The following is a 13,423-nucleotide window of genomic DNA, read 5'->3' on the forward strand; positions in this document are numbered from 1 at the left end:
GGAGCAAAAGCTAACCCTACTTTTATGTATTTGCAATGCCGATTCCCCGCAGGCAGCTTGTTTTTGGTGTCTCTGTTAGGGACCGCCGCATGTGTCGTCAATTTCGACTAATCAGAAGTGGGTATTTCCGTTAGGATAGAAGTTTGGAATTTTTCAATTGTTCGATAGTTAGTTTCATGACATATATTATTTTCATCAATATAAAAAATTGTTATGGAGTACCGAAATCGATTGACGCAAAAATTTCATCATTCCATCATGAAATGACCGAGCAACAAGCGTTTGAAATTGGACAATTTCCACGATGTGCTCGATTATCGATTTTTAGTTTGTACCCCAATACGTTTCCGAAAGACGTAATCCTACGTCAAAAACATAGATGCAGATACCGATACAGAAAAGGTATAAAAACAACTTTGATAGGCACAGTTGAAAGGTTATACGTTCGATCGAATCATTGCTTGATTCATTATAGTTTAAAATACATATATGGGGGTCTCCGTAGCCACATTGGTTGCGCGTTCGCTTAGTAAGCGATCGATCGTGAGTTCAAAACTCAGGACCCTCATTGACCATCTTTGTGTTGTTACAGAATAGCTACGTCCACGCAACAATCATCAGCGATGGAGATCGATCCACGGTCGAAATTAGATCGATTCATCCATACAACTGCTCTGCTCTGCAAGACACATCGGGCTGCTGTTCTATAAATAGCTCAACAATGATCAATCAACTTTCTCCGCTGTCCGGTGGTCTAACTGGATAATGGAAGAAAAATACAATACATAATACTCTTACGGGGGTCTTCGTAGCCTAATTGGTTGCGTGTCCGCTACTAAGCGAACGATCATGAGCTAATAACTCAGGGCCCCTCAACTGACCATCTTTGTGTGTTATTCTAGCTACTACGTCCACGCAACAATCATCATGTGTCGGTAATCCCAGTCCCTTACCGCTCACATTACGATCTGCTGCATCGGTAATTGGTGCTAATTCTAACACAGCAATGGAAGCCTCATATCAGCAGTCCCGTTGTGAACAGTCCAACTGTGAACATTCGAACAATAGGAATATTCTAACGCCGAAAAAAGGCGGCATGTGTTGTGTATCGATAGAAATGGAATACTCGGCATGTGTTGTGTATCGATAGAATTGGAATATTCTTAGGCCTAAACAGCTACTGTGTTACATAAAAAAAAAACAAATGTTTATTGATGGATAGAGACGAATGAACTCTCAGAGTTTAAAGTCTCTCTAATTCAATACCTTCCTTCCTTATTGATGGATAGGAATCTTAAGCCTAAATAATATACAACAATAGTTATCTTAACATGAAAAATGTATACGAATAAATTCGGCTCTGTGACAGCTGAATTGCTAAATGAGCCTAATAAACGGATGGGATAAAAAAAAAATAATACTCTTACGCCTAAATGGCTACTGTGTAAATGTACCATATGCAATGGTATAGAAGGAATACTGGCGAATGGCAACTGTGTAATGTAATGTGCTATAATTATAGATATGATAACCATGTGACATGTACACGATTAAAATTCGGCTCTGTTACAGCTAAAATGCTAATGATCCTGAAATAAATAAATGGGATAAAAAAAAATACATATATTCTCCGAAACATTTTTATTTATATCGTTTATTAAACTGAAAATTCCTAATTCGTTATCAAACTGGAAGTATTCATTTGCTTATTTGCGTTTCATTTTTCTAGCTCCCTTCATTTAACCTATTTCGTTCTCTTACTTCTTCTTCTTCTTATATGGCACTAACGTTCCTAGAGGAACTCCGCCGTCTCAACGTAGTATTACTTGCGTCATTTTCATTAGTACTTAGTTGAGATTTCTATGCCAAATAACACGCCTTGAATGCATTCTGGGTGGCAAGCTCTAGAATACGCGTGACCACAGTGCAAGTCAGAGGAAATTTCTTTGAAGAAAAATTTCCCCGACCAGAACGGGAATCGAACCCAAACCCCCGGCATGTTAGGTTTGACGCTAACCACTCGGCCACGGGAGCACCGTTCTCTTACATTCTACTTATATATCATTCCTCCGAATATTTCCATGCCCAGTTCCCAGACTGTGATTCCCAGACTGTGACCCAGACTGTTCCAGTTCCCAGACTGTGCCAGTTCCCAGACTGTGATATAAGTAACTCTCAGTCCTCGTCCTATTAGCATAAAAGTGCTGTGAAGCACAGCGTGCGTACAACGTTGCTCATTTTTCCGGGAAGCAACGTATCACGACCAAACAACGTTGACGGTGTTCATTTGTGTCTGAATATCTATGGTTGATGGTCGCATTCAACACATTCCGCCACTTCCAGAACAACGGCCCGAAGGATTCTCCCTGCTGTGGTTGTTGCTGAAAAATGCATATTCCAACAAAGTATGGCACCAAAGTACTTGATACTCTGCAAACTACCGCTATACTTTACCTTTTTTTCATGTGGACAGGATTTGGCAAAGCTTTGTCGACATGACTCCAAGACAGCGAGGAAAGCACAATGTTATGTTGCCTCCCATCGTTCCACATTGTCGTAAAACTCGTGGTGTTTACGAGCTTGGTGGTATCACTAGTTACAAAAAACCGTGCGAAAAAACTACGTCTAGAGCCGGTCGGCAAAGGAATGCATGATTTTTCCCGCAGAATGGTATTTACTCTCGAGAGAAAGGGAGAAATGCGCTTAACTTTACCAAGCAAAAAAAGTTTGTTATTCAGAGAAAAACAGTGCATCTACACAGCATGGTGACGTAATTAAAAAGCACTTGCTTGGCCAGGCAGAAAGTAAGACAATGTGGACATTATGTTGTTTGCGGATAAAAATGTTTCATTGTAGTGGCTTAGAACTTTCATTCGGATTTATTTTTGTCATGACTACGGTTTCATTCGGTTTTTATCGTTACGAAGCTATGGTTGGAAAGTGACGAAATTTTGCACAAAACATCTGATAAAAAGTCGAAGAAAAACCGCTGTTGATCGTTTCAATTTAATTTAATGAAAAAGAATGGCCCATGGAATCACAAAGTTTGGGAGAACTTTTGTTTGAATTTTGATACAATGTTTCATCATAGAGAGAGAGCCAGAGATTGGTAATTTGGTAAAAATACAAAATAATTATTTAATATGGCCCGTCCAAATAAAACAGAGTCAAAATTGTCTCAAGCTCTTCTTAATTTTTTTTTTCTTCTGCCAACTAGAATCGGGTGTCTCAAAGTGATGTTTTAATAAAAAAGGCAACCGGAACCATACCAGAATACAGTGATTGATTAATGATGATCCCATGAATTATTTTGATATTGTGACGTAGAACTACGACTTTCAGGAAGGGTACCAAATCAGAAAACAAGTCACGTTTTTATGAAAAAAGTTAACGTTAATAATTTTTTTCACTGTGAACGAATCCTCATGATTTGCATACCAATCGAATCGGAAATTCTCTAAGATTTGTTTGATATGCTATACATTACAATTCGCTAATCTATAAACGGTTTAAATTCATGAAAACTGGAAGAACTTCCTTTTTTCCCATAATTTTGTTCTGCCGATTTGTGTGCTAGCCCTACCGGTTTTTTGAATGCTTATAATTCGAACATTTCTTAACAGATCGGAAATATTCTTCATTCTTTATTCTTTATTATTATTTGATTCATCTGACAGAAATAGTCTTAATGAATAATCTATCACCATTCTTCGCCGATTGCCCGAAGTAACCAGACGAAGGAAAGTCGCGTCCAAGTTCCGTTATCGGTTACCGCGTGATTGTTGTTTTTTTTGCCGCTGAAGAGTTCATTTCGCTATCTGGATAGTGAGTGAAGTGCCCTGCCTGCAAGTGGATAGAGGCTTTCATCCTCGGAAAGCCAAGCATTGGTTTTTGTTTTGTCGCTGCTTCGCCGACATTGGAGATTTCGCCGAGTCATCGTGCCAACAGTGACAGTGCGGGTAAGCTTTCACCGACGACTGTGTGTAGTGGTGTCGTAGGCACATTCCCACCACCAACGAGCTTTCAGCACGCTCCCGTTCATCTGCACTGGAGTGCGTTCATAGGTGAATAAGATTGAATATAGTGAGAGAAAATATTTATTAATTATAAGTTTTTTTTTGTTTGTTTTTGTGAATTATTATTATTGTGAGATATTATTTAAAAAAAAAATACTTAGAATATAAGTGCCAATTTTAAAATGGCAGAGGGTGGGGGACCTTCGGATATGGAGGTCTCTGACTCTAGTTCCCTCCTAAGTGATAAAAAAAAGTCACTCAAACGCGTACCAAACACGGAAGATACTTCTTCTGGGGACGAGTCAGCTAACCCTACCAAGCCTCCCTCCAAAAAACTAGCAAATCTCCCATCTGCCCTTAACGATCCCACTCTACCTACAACCTCGTCTTCTCCCTCTGTTCTTCCCGCTCCTTCTCAACCTTCGTCTTCCCACTCTCAATCCCCGTCCTCGCCTTCCCCCCCTGTTATTCCCACTCCCCGTGTAAAGGTCTATCCAGAAGATGCGCCCGGAACTGGTCCCTGGGTTGTTTTCTTCAGGCCTAAGCCAAATGGAAAGGCGTTGAGAGTCATGCAGATCGCGAAAGATCTGGCAAGGTATACCTCCGTTTCGGAAATTTCGAAGGTTAGACCAAACAAATTGCGAGTTGTCGTGAATGATCGAAAAGACGCAAACAAGATTGTTGTCGATCAGCATTTTACAATTGAGTATCGGGTCTACATTGCCTCTCACATAGTCGAAATTGAGGGTGTGATAACCGAAACGGGCTTGACGTGCGAATACATTACGAGTGAAGGTACCGGCCGTTTTAAAAAACTGCCCTCGACGACTGTTAAGATCTTGGGTTGCCGCCAGCTCGGAACAGTCTCCCATGAAGGAGAAGAAAATAAATTTACGCCGTCCAACTCGTTTCGAGTCACCTTCGCTGGTTCAGCTCTCCCTGACTACGTGATGGTAGATAAATTGAGGTTAGCCGTGCGACTTTTTATTCCAAAGCCAATGACTTGTCTAAAGTGCAAGTCAGTTGGTCACACGGCTGCTTATTGTGCCAATAAAGAACGATGTGCCACTTGCGGAGAACAACATGAGGGGAAATCCTGCAGTGCGACTGAGCATAAGTGTCCATATTGCGGGGGATCCCCACACGTGCTCTCAGCTTGTGAAACATACAAGACTCGCTGGGAGAAACAGAAGCGCTCTTTGAGGGAACGCTCTAAACGCACTTTCGCAGAAATTTTGAAGGGCGCTTCTCCACTGGCTCAAGAACAACAACCAATCAATACACACAATGTCTTCGCTACGTTGCCAGTTGACGAAATGGAAGAGGATACAGCTAACGGGGGCACGCCGTTTATTTCTCAAGGGAATCCCCGGCGCAAAAATGTGACCACTCCCAAAGATCAAGGTCAAGTCCCTCCGGTGATACCCCCTGTTAGCCTGCCCAAAAAATCGAGTGCAGCGGATAAGCAAAATCAGGTCCCTCCTGGCCTCCGTGGTAATAGTTCACCTTCGAACGTCCCAGCACTCGAGGGGACATCAAAAACCCCAACTGTCCCTGTTTTTCCGTCAAGTTCAACTTCCCAATCGGGATTTATAAAGTTGTCTGACCTTGTGGATCAAATGTTCACGTGTTTTAATGTTTCCGACTCCATCAGAACCATTGTCACCGCAATGCTTCCAGTACTAAAGACAATTTTGCAGCAATTGATGCAAACATGGCCCCTCCTTGCAATGATTATCTCTCTTGATGTCTAATTTAAATAGAGAGGTCGGAGATATCACTGTTTTACAGTGGAATTGTCGTAGTCTTATCCCTAAATTGGATACATTCAAATTTCTAATTCAAAAACTCAATTGAGATGTTTTTGCTCTATCCGAAACCTGGCTCTCTTCTCAAAATGATCTCTCTTTCCACGATTTTAATATAATACGCTTGGACCGTGATGACAGATACGGAGGGGTACTATTGGGGATCAATAAGTGTCACTCATTTTTTAGAATTGACCTTCCACCTATTGGAGGGATCGAAGCTGTTGCTTCTCATGCAAACATCAGAGGCAAAGACCTCTGTATAGTCAGCTTGTATTGGCCTCCGAGAGCTGCGGTTAGCCGCAAGCAACTTGTTGACATGTGCTCACTCCTTCCTGAGCCACGATTGATCTTGGGAGACTTCAACTCTCACGGAACTGCCTGGGGGAACCGTACGACGATAATCGTTCATCGTTGATATATGACCTTTGTAACAGCTTCAATATGACCGTTTTGAACACTGGGGAAACAACACGTGTACCTAAATCTCCTGCTAAACCAAGTGCTCTTGACCTCTCGCTTTGCTCAAATTCACTATCGTTAGATTGCAAGTGGAATGTAATCCAGGATCCCAACGGTAGTGATCACTTGCCAATCAAAATTTCTATCACCAATGGGTTGAATTCTTCTGAATCAATAAACATGGCATACGACCTCACAAGACACATTGACTGGAAAAAATATGCGGACGCGATTGCTCTAGCCATCAATTCCAGAGATGGTTTGCCTCCATTGGAGGAGTATAACTTCATTTCTCGTTTGATCTATGACAGCGCGGTTCGCGCTCAAACGAAACCCATCCCAGGTTCCACTATTCGTCGAAGGCCTCCCAATCCATGGTGGGATGGCCAGTGTTCCAAGCTTTATGGAGATAAATCGAATGCATTTAAAGCTTTTCGGAAACGTGGAACCATTGAGAATTTTCAAACGTATTTGGACCTTGAAAATCAATTTAAAAACTTGATGAAAGGGAAAAAACGTGCTTATTGGCGAAATTTCGTGGGAGGTTTATCACGAGAAACGTCAATGAAAAAATTATGGAAAGTGGCTCGAAACATGAGAAATCGCTCTTCATCCAATGAAAGCGAAGAATATTCACATCGATGGATTTTTAATTTTGCACGAAAGGTTTGTCCCGATTCCGCTCCAGTGCAAAGAATTATTCGAGATATACCACAAGATAGGTGCGATCTTGATTCCGAGTTTTCGATGGTAGAATTCTCTCTTGCTCTCCTTTCATGTAACAATTCTGCTCTGGGATCGGATAGAATTAAGTTCAACTTGCTGAAAAATCTCCCTGATGTGGCGAAACATCGCTTGTTGAACTTATTCAATCGGTTTCTGGAGCATAATATTGTTCCAGATGATTGGAGACAAGTACGAGTTATAGCTATTCAAAAACCAGGAAAACCCGCGTCCGACTTCAATTCGTACCGCCCAATAGAAATGCTGTCTTGTATACGGAAATTGTTGAAGAAAATGATCTTGTTTCGCCTTGATCGATGGGTTGAAACGAATGGCCTACTCTCAGATACACAATATGGGTTCCGCAGGGGCAAGGGGACGAATGATTGTCTTGCGTTGCTTTCTTCAGAAATTCAAATGGCTTACGCCGAAAAAAACAAATGGCTTCAGTATTCTTGGACATAAAGGGGGCCTTTGATTCTGTTTCAATAGAGGTTTTGTCAGACAAATTACAATCTCGAGGTCTGCCGCCTCTATTGAATAATATGTTATATAACTTGCTTTGTGAGAAACATTTGAACTTTTCTCACGGAGATTCGGCAGTAAGTCGGGTCTCTTACATGGGACTCCCCCAGGGCTCATGTTTAAGCCCTCTTTTGTACAACTTCTACGTAAGCGACATTGACAATTGCCTTACACAAAATTGCAGCCTAAGACAACTTGCAGATGATGGAGTGGTGTCTGTCGTAGGATCAAACGAATCCGACCTGCAAGAATCCTTACAAGATACTTTGAACAATTTTTCAACCTGGGCCATTGGGCTAGGGATCGAATTCTCCACGGAGAAAACAGAGATGGTGGTTTTTTCTAGGAAGCATAAACCAGCAAAAACAAAGCTTCAACTTTTGGGTAAACCGATCACTCATGCTATGTCATTCAAGTATCTTGGGGTCTGGTTCGACTCTAAATGTACTTGGGGGCCCATATTAGGTATCCGAGTAAAAAATGTCAACAAAGAATAAACTTTCTCCGTACAATTACCGGCACCTGGTGGGGAACCCATCCCGAAGATCTTATAATGTTGTATCGAACAACTATTCTCTCAGTGATGGAGTATGGCAGTTTCTGTTTTCAATCAGCTGCAGAAACACACCTCATTAAACTCGAGCGAATTCAGTATCTTTGTCTCTGTATCGCGTTGGGATATATGCCCTCAACGCATACCATGAGTCTCGAGGTTTTGGCAGGCCTACTCCCACTAAAAGATCGCTTCAATTTATTATCTCTTCGGTTCCTCATCCGGTGTAAGGTTATAAACCCATTGGTGATCGGAAATTTTGAGCAGCTGATCGAGCTAAATTTTCATTCTGGATTCATGAGCTCATATCATGAATTCGTCTCCATGCAGGTTAATCCTTCTTCGTATATTCCCAACCTTGATTGTTTTCCTGACTACATCAATTCCTCTGTGCATTTTGATCTGTCCATGAAGCAGGATATCCATGGAACATCAGACTATCTTCGATCGAGGATCGTTCCAACGATCTTCGATGCAAAGTATGGGGATATCAATTGTGATAATATGTACTTTACTGATGGGTCCTCTATGAATGAGTCCACAGGATTTGGAGTGTTCAACGAATTTTTTAGCACCTCACACAGTCTTCAGAATCCTTGCTCAGTGTATATTGCTGAATTGACAGCGATACACTGGGCGCTGGACAGCGTCGCCTCACGACCTGTTGAACACTATTACATTGTAACGGATAGTCTTAGCTCTGTCGAAGCTATCCGTTCAGTGAGGCCGGAAAAGCACTCGCCGTACTTCCTTGAGAGAATACTAGAAATTTTGAGTGCTTTATCCAGACGCTGTTATGTCATCACCTTTGTCTGGGTCCCTTCACATTGCTCAATTCCGGGTAATGAGAGGGCTGACTCATTAGCAAAGGTAGGTGCAATTGAAGGCGATATTTATCAGCGTCAAATCGCCTTCAATGAATTTGATTCTTTGGTCCGCAAAAATACCATAGTTAGCTGGCAACGCAAATGGAACGAAGATGAATTGGGCCGGTGGTTTCACTCGATTATCCCTAAGGTTAGCCTCAAACCGTGGTTCAAAAGTCTGGACTTGAGTCGGGACTTTATTCGCACCTTCTCCCGACTTATGTCCAATCACTGTTCGTTAGATGCGCTACTCTTTCGTATTAATCTTGCCGACAACAATCTTTGTGTTTGTGGCCAAGGTTACCACGACATCGAGCACGTTGTTTGGTCGTGCGAGCTGTATCTTGTCGCCAGATCGAATTTAGTAGTCACCCTTCGGGCCCGAGGAAGGCAGCCCATGATGCCGGTGAGAGACGTGTTGGCTCGGTTAGACCTTGATTACATGTCCCAAATATATGTATTCCTTAAAGCTATCGATCTTCGTGTGTGATTGTCCTTACACCCTTAGTTTTTTCTTTTCCTTTTCCTTTGTGAGAGATCGGATCCCTTCTTAAGAATAAGATGAAATGTAAATATATATTAGATATAAGATAGGTTTAAGAATTGAGTGTGATGAGTGTGATTGAGAGTGTGATTGAGAGTGTGAGTGTGATCATTGTCAATATATCCTCATATCCCCTCCTTTTCCTGAAGAAAATATGTCACCCTTCTAAACACGAGTCGACCGCGAGTAATCGGTTTCCTATATTATTAACATTAGAATTAAGGAAAAATGTTTATATACTAGTAACAATACAGTAAGGAGTTCGGCTCCTTTAAACCTATGTAACTGAGCCTGTAAAAATAAACGATTTAAATAAAAAAAAAAAAAATAATCTATCACGTTTTAAAATACATGCAGTCTTCTTATACTATTAACAAATTGTGACGTGGACATTCCAAATTCAAACACTGATTCAACGGACAAAAACATGCGGATCATTGCACAAAACAGGTTGGTTGTATCCATACAAAGTACGATGAAATCCCTGCTGCATTAGGGATCGGTATCTCAGCATCCTACCCGAGGCTCGAAAGTCCAAAAGCGATAGGAGATAAGAGCAGTCGACATCGCCATTGAGTAGTTTAACTACAAACGTCGCTTGTTGAATCTTTCGTCTCCGATCAATATGTTTGCATTAATTGATAGGAAATATTTCTACGCGTCTATCACAATTAATAACATGTTATTTTTCATGAGATGAACAATTGAATAACTGTAAAATGTCAAGCGTTATCTAAACGCCCTAACTGCCAAGTTTTGATTGGCCTGATTTACGGTTTCCCCAACACAGACTTCAAAATCAATGTACCTGTGGAAATCCGCTCCGCAAATATACATGCAAGTCGGGGGTATTTTTGTTCCCACCGAGCTGTGTTTCCCTAACACGGACTTCAAAATTAATGTGCCTGGGAGAATCCGTTTTGCAAATACGTGTAAATCGGGGGTATTTTTTGGTGTTGAGTACTTTCGTACTCGCTTGTTGTGCAGACCGGAATATGTTTCTCTAAAACGACCTTTTAAACTGAGAAACCTGGGAAAATGGTCATTTCAGATACTAGAGGTCAATGAACTTTCGCGGTTCGAGAACTATGTAAACATGAGATGTGCAATAATTTCAGACGGAAATGTAAAATACAATGATTGTTTGACAGTTCTTCCGTTCACATATTTTGGTAGTGCTTGGCATCATATCAAATAAAAAAAAGGACATTCACCAAATTTATTTGAAACGAAGAACATAATCTACTACAAAAATTTCGATGCATTCTAAAATAATATTGGAAGTGGTAAACAAGTGGATTGCATAATATAATTGCGTAGTTCTACGTCGAAAATATGCGGTCGTGTCCTAGATACAACCCCTTACATTTAAAAAAAAAAAATTATTTTGATTTGGATGATTTATAATTTTGATTTCGATGATTTATAACACCCATAACGTGGCACCGTTCAAAAGATTCTTAACAATTCAAACTCGTAAACCAGTAAACCCGTCTCTCTAGCAAATAAAATTTAAATTTAGAACTTTAATGTTGATTGCTTCGTGAAATTTCATATCAATGATCGATCGTGTATTGTGAAAAATTTAGCACAAGTGTAAGTGTAAAATTGTATATGGTAGCAGTTGTGTTAAAAATGACTTCATATGTGAAACGATTTATTTAAATTTTCGTAAATAAAAACCGAGGTGTGTTCTCGCTCGAGAATGGGTCGTTTAGTTTAAGCTGACTGTTTTGTTGTGTTTATTTTCACCAAAGGAAAGTTCATACGGCGAGAAAAATTGGAAAAGTGAAGAAATATTAGAATAAGTGATTTTTCATATGCTCTACATATAGTATTAGTTGCTGTTAGTCCAATTAAAATTCGCATGGGGTTGAATAAACACTCAAAAAGTAAAAATTATAAAAGGAAATTACCTTTCCCATTTCAAATATGTTTTTTCTATATTAAAGTAATGATAATGATGATAATGATAAAAATGATGATAAAAATTGATAATTGTGTTCGGTATTGATAATTATCTTATATTACATTGATGATTTTTTTGTTTCATCCATACATAACACAGGAGGCATCTCGTCTAGGACCACAGAGGGCAGTTTTCATCATATCTCGTTCCACTTCGGTATCTTTTATCTGATACGCACCGTCCAACGACTGTTTACCATCCTTCTGTCATCATCACTCGGTAAACACTGATGGAGTGAACAAACAATATCCATCAACCAAACAAAACGGACCTTTTTAGGGCCACCAAATCAAAGAGGCCTTTGATGTAATTCTTCAAACATATCCAAAATCATCAGATAACCTAACGGAATCCTACGTCAACTATGCGGTCGTGTCTCGGACACAACTCTCCTGTAACTCTTCCTGTACGTCGCAAACAACTGAAGTGATTTTTTGTATTGTTCAGTGGCATATACGCTATGGTGATGTAAGGTCTGCGAATTATCATTGAAAAAAAAGTTTTCAGCATTACGTCCAAGATCTTCACCGAACGAATCTTGAAGTTACTCAAAGTCATATTCTTTACTTCATCCGACTTTTCTAGCATGTTCCCGCCATTGCTGAAGTCCAAAGGTTTCAATTCAGGACTTCTGCACAATGGATGCATGAAAGTAGATGGTAACCATATTTTTATGCTGTATATTTTCAATAGTAAACTATCGACAAAAAAGGAAAATTTAGATAGACATCCAATATAAAAACGAGAAACCCTGGCTTTTCTTATATATTTGGGCATATTGCATATTGAAAAAAATTAAGACTGGTCAATGTATGGCCTAAGCATGTGAACGCCAATGTTCAACTTCTAGCACAAAGTTTGTTCCTCCAGAAAAAAAATAACTATTTGCGGTAAATCATATCGCGTGTTACGCTCCCGTAATGTTCATATTTTATAAGTTTGGCGTGAGACAAAAAAAGAGTAGAATGAATTGATTTTTTACGATGGGGTTTTCCTTTCAGAAAATCAGCGAGTCGTGAGTTCGACTTTTTCACTAAATCTTCTGTGGTACTCATGTTACTTCATTAGATCTATAAACTCGAATGAAATGATGAAAAATAATTCAAAACAGTATAATTTTTTAATCATTTGTTAGCAAAATTTCTATTATTTGTCCCATCAGAATGCTTCCTTCAAACGAAGATGAATTTTATGGAGGTGAATCCAATTACACATATTTTGCAAAACAATTTCGTTAATTTGTTGGACAATCGCTAGCATTCGAAAGAACATTCAGTTCTCAATTAGTTCGTTTGCCGTATGACTCATTTCATGAGCTCAAACCATAAAAGAATTATTTTTACTCAAGCTGTTATGGTTACTATTTTTTTCCCTCAAATTGCAATTGCTTCTTTACCCTTTGAGATGAAATACACAACAAATTATATTGGCGGATGATAATCACTTCATTCATCGCTGTCATCACTGGCAGTTTCGAGTACAATTGGGATCCTATCGGAAGTTCATAGAACCATATCAGAGGAGTTCGAACGCATGTCGAATGGCAGCGACTGCGTGAATGCATATCAAGGCTAAACGAATGTTTTTCCGAGTGTCGTTCAACAGAATGAAAATGCTCTCATCTAATACACCATCGTAGGAAGTCCATTTGAAAGGACCGGGAACCGGAGGAAAAATATATAGCAAAAAGAAAAATTGGAGAAATGACTATACTACAGTGGTAGACATTCGTTTAGCCGCACCCTATTTTTCTTCAATATTTTTAAAAATAAGTCAATTATTTGTACAGTTTTGCTCAAAAAAAAAAAAGATTATCTTTTATTTTCAGCGAATTCATTTTAAAAAAAGTATAAATGCACTTTTTGTTTTCTAAGTAATTCAAATATGTGGAATCAGGGTGGACATTCGTTTGGGCGCATCCTAAAATTTCAATAATAGAATATTTGTGCGGCAAATT

Source organism: Toxorhynchites rutilus, chromosome 3 (assembly GCF_029784135.1).
Source record: "Toxorhynchites rutilus septentrionalis strain SRP chromosome 3, ASM2978413v1, whole genome shotgun sequence".
Classification (NCBI taxonomy): Eukaryota; Metazoa; Arthropoda; class Insecta; order Diptera; family Culicidae; genus Toxorhynchites; species Toxorhynchites rutilus.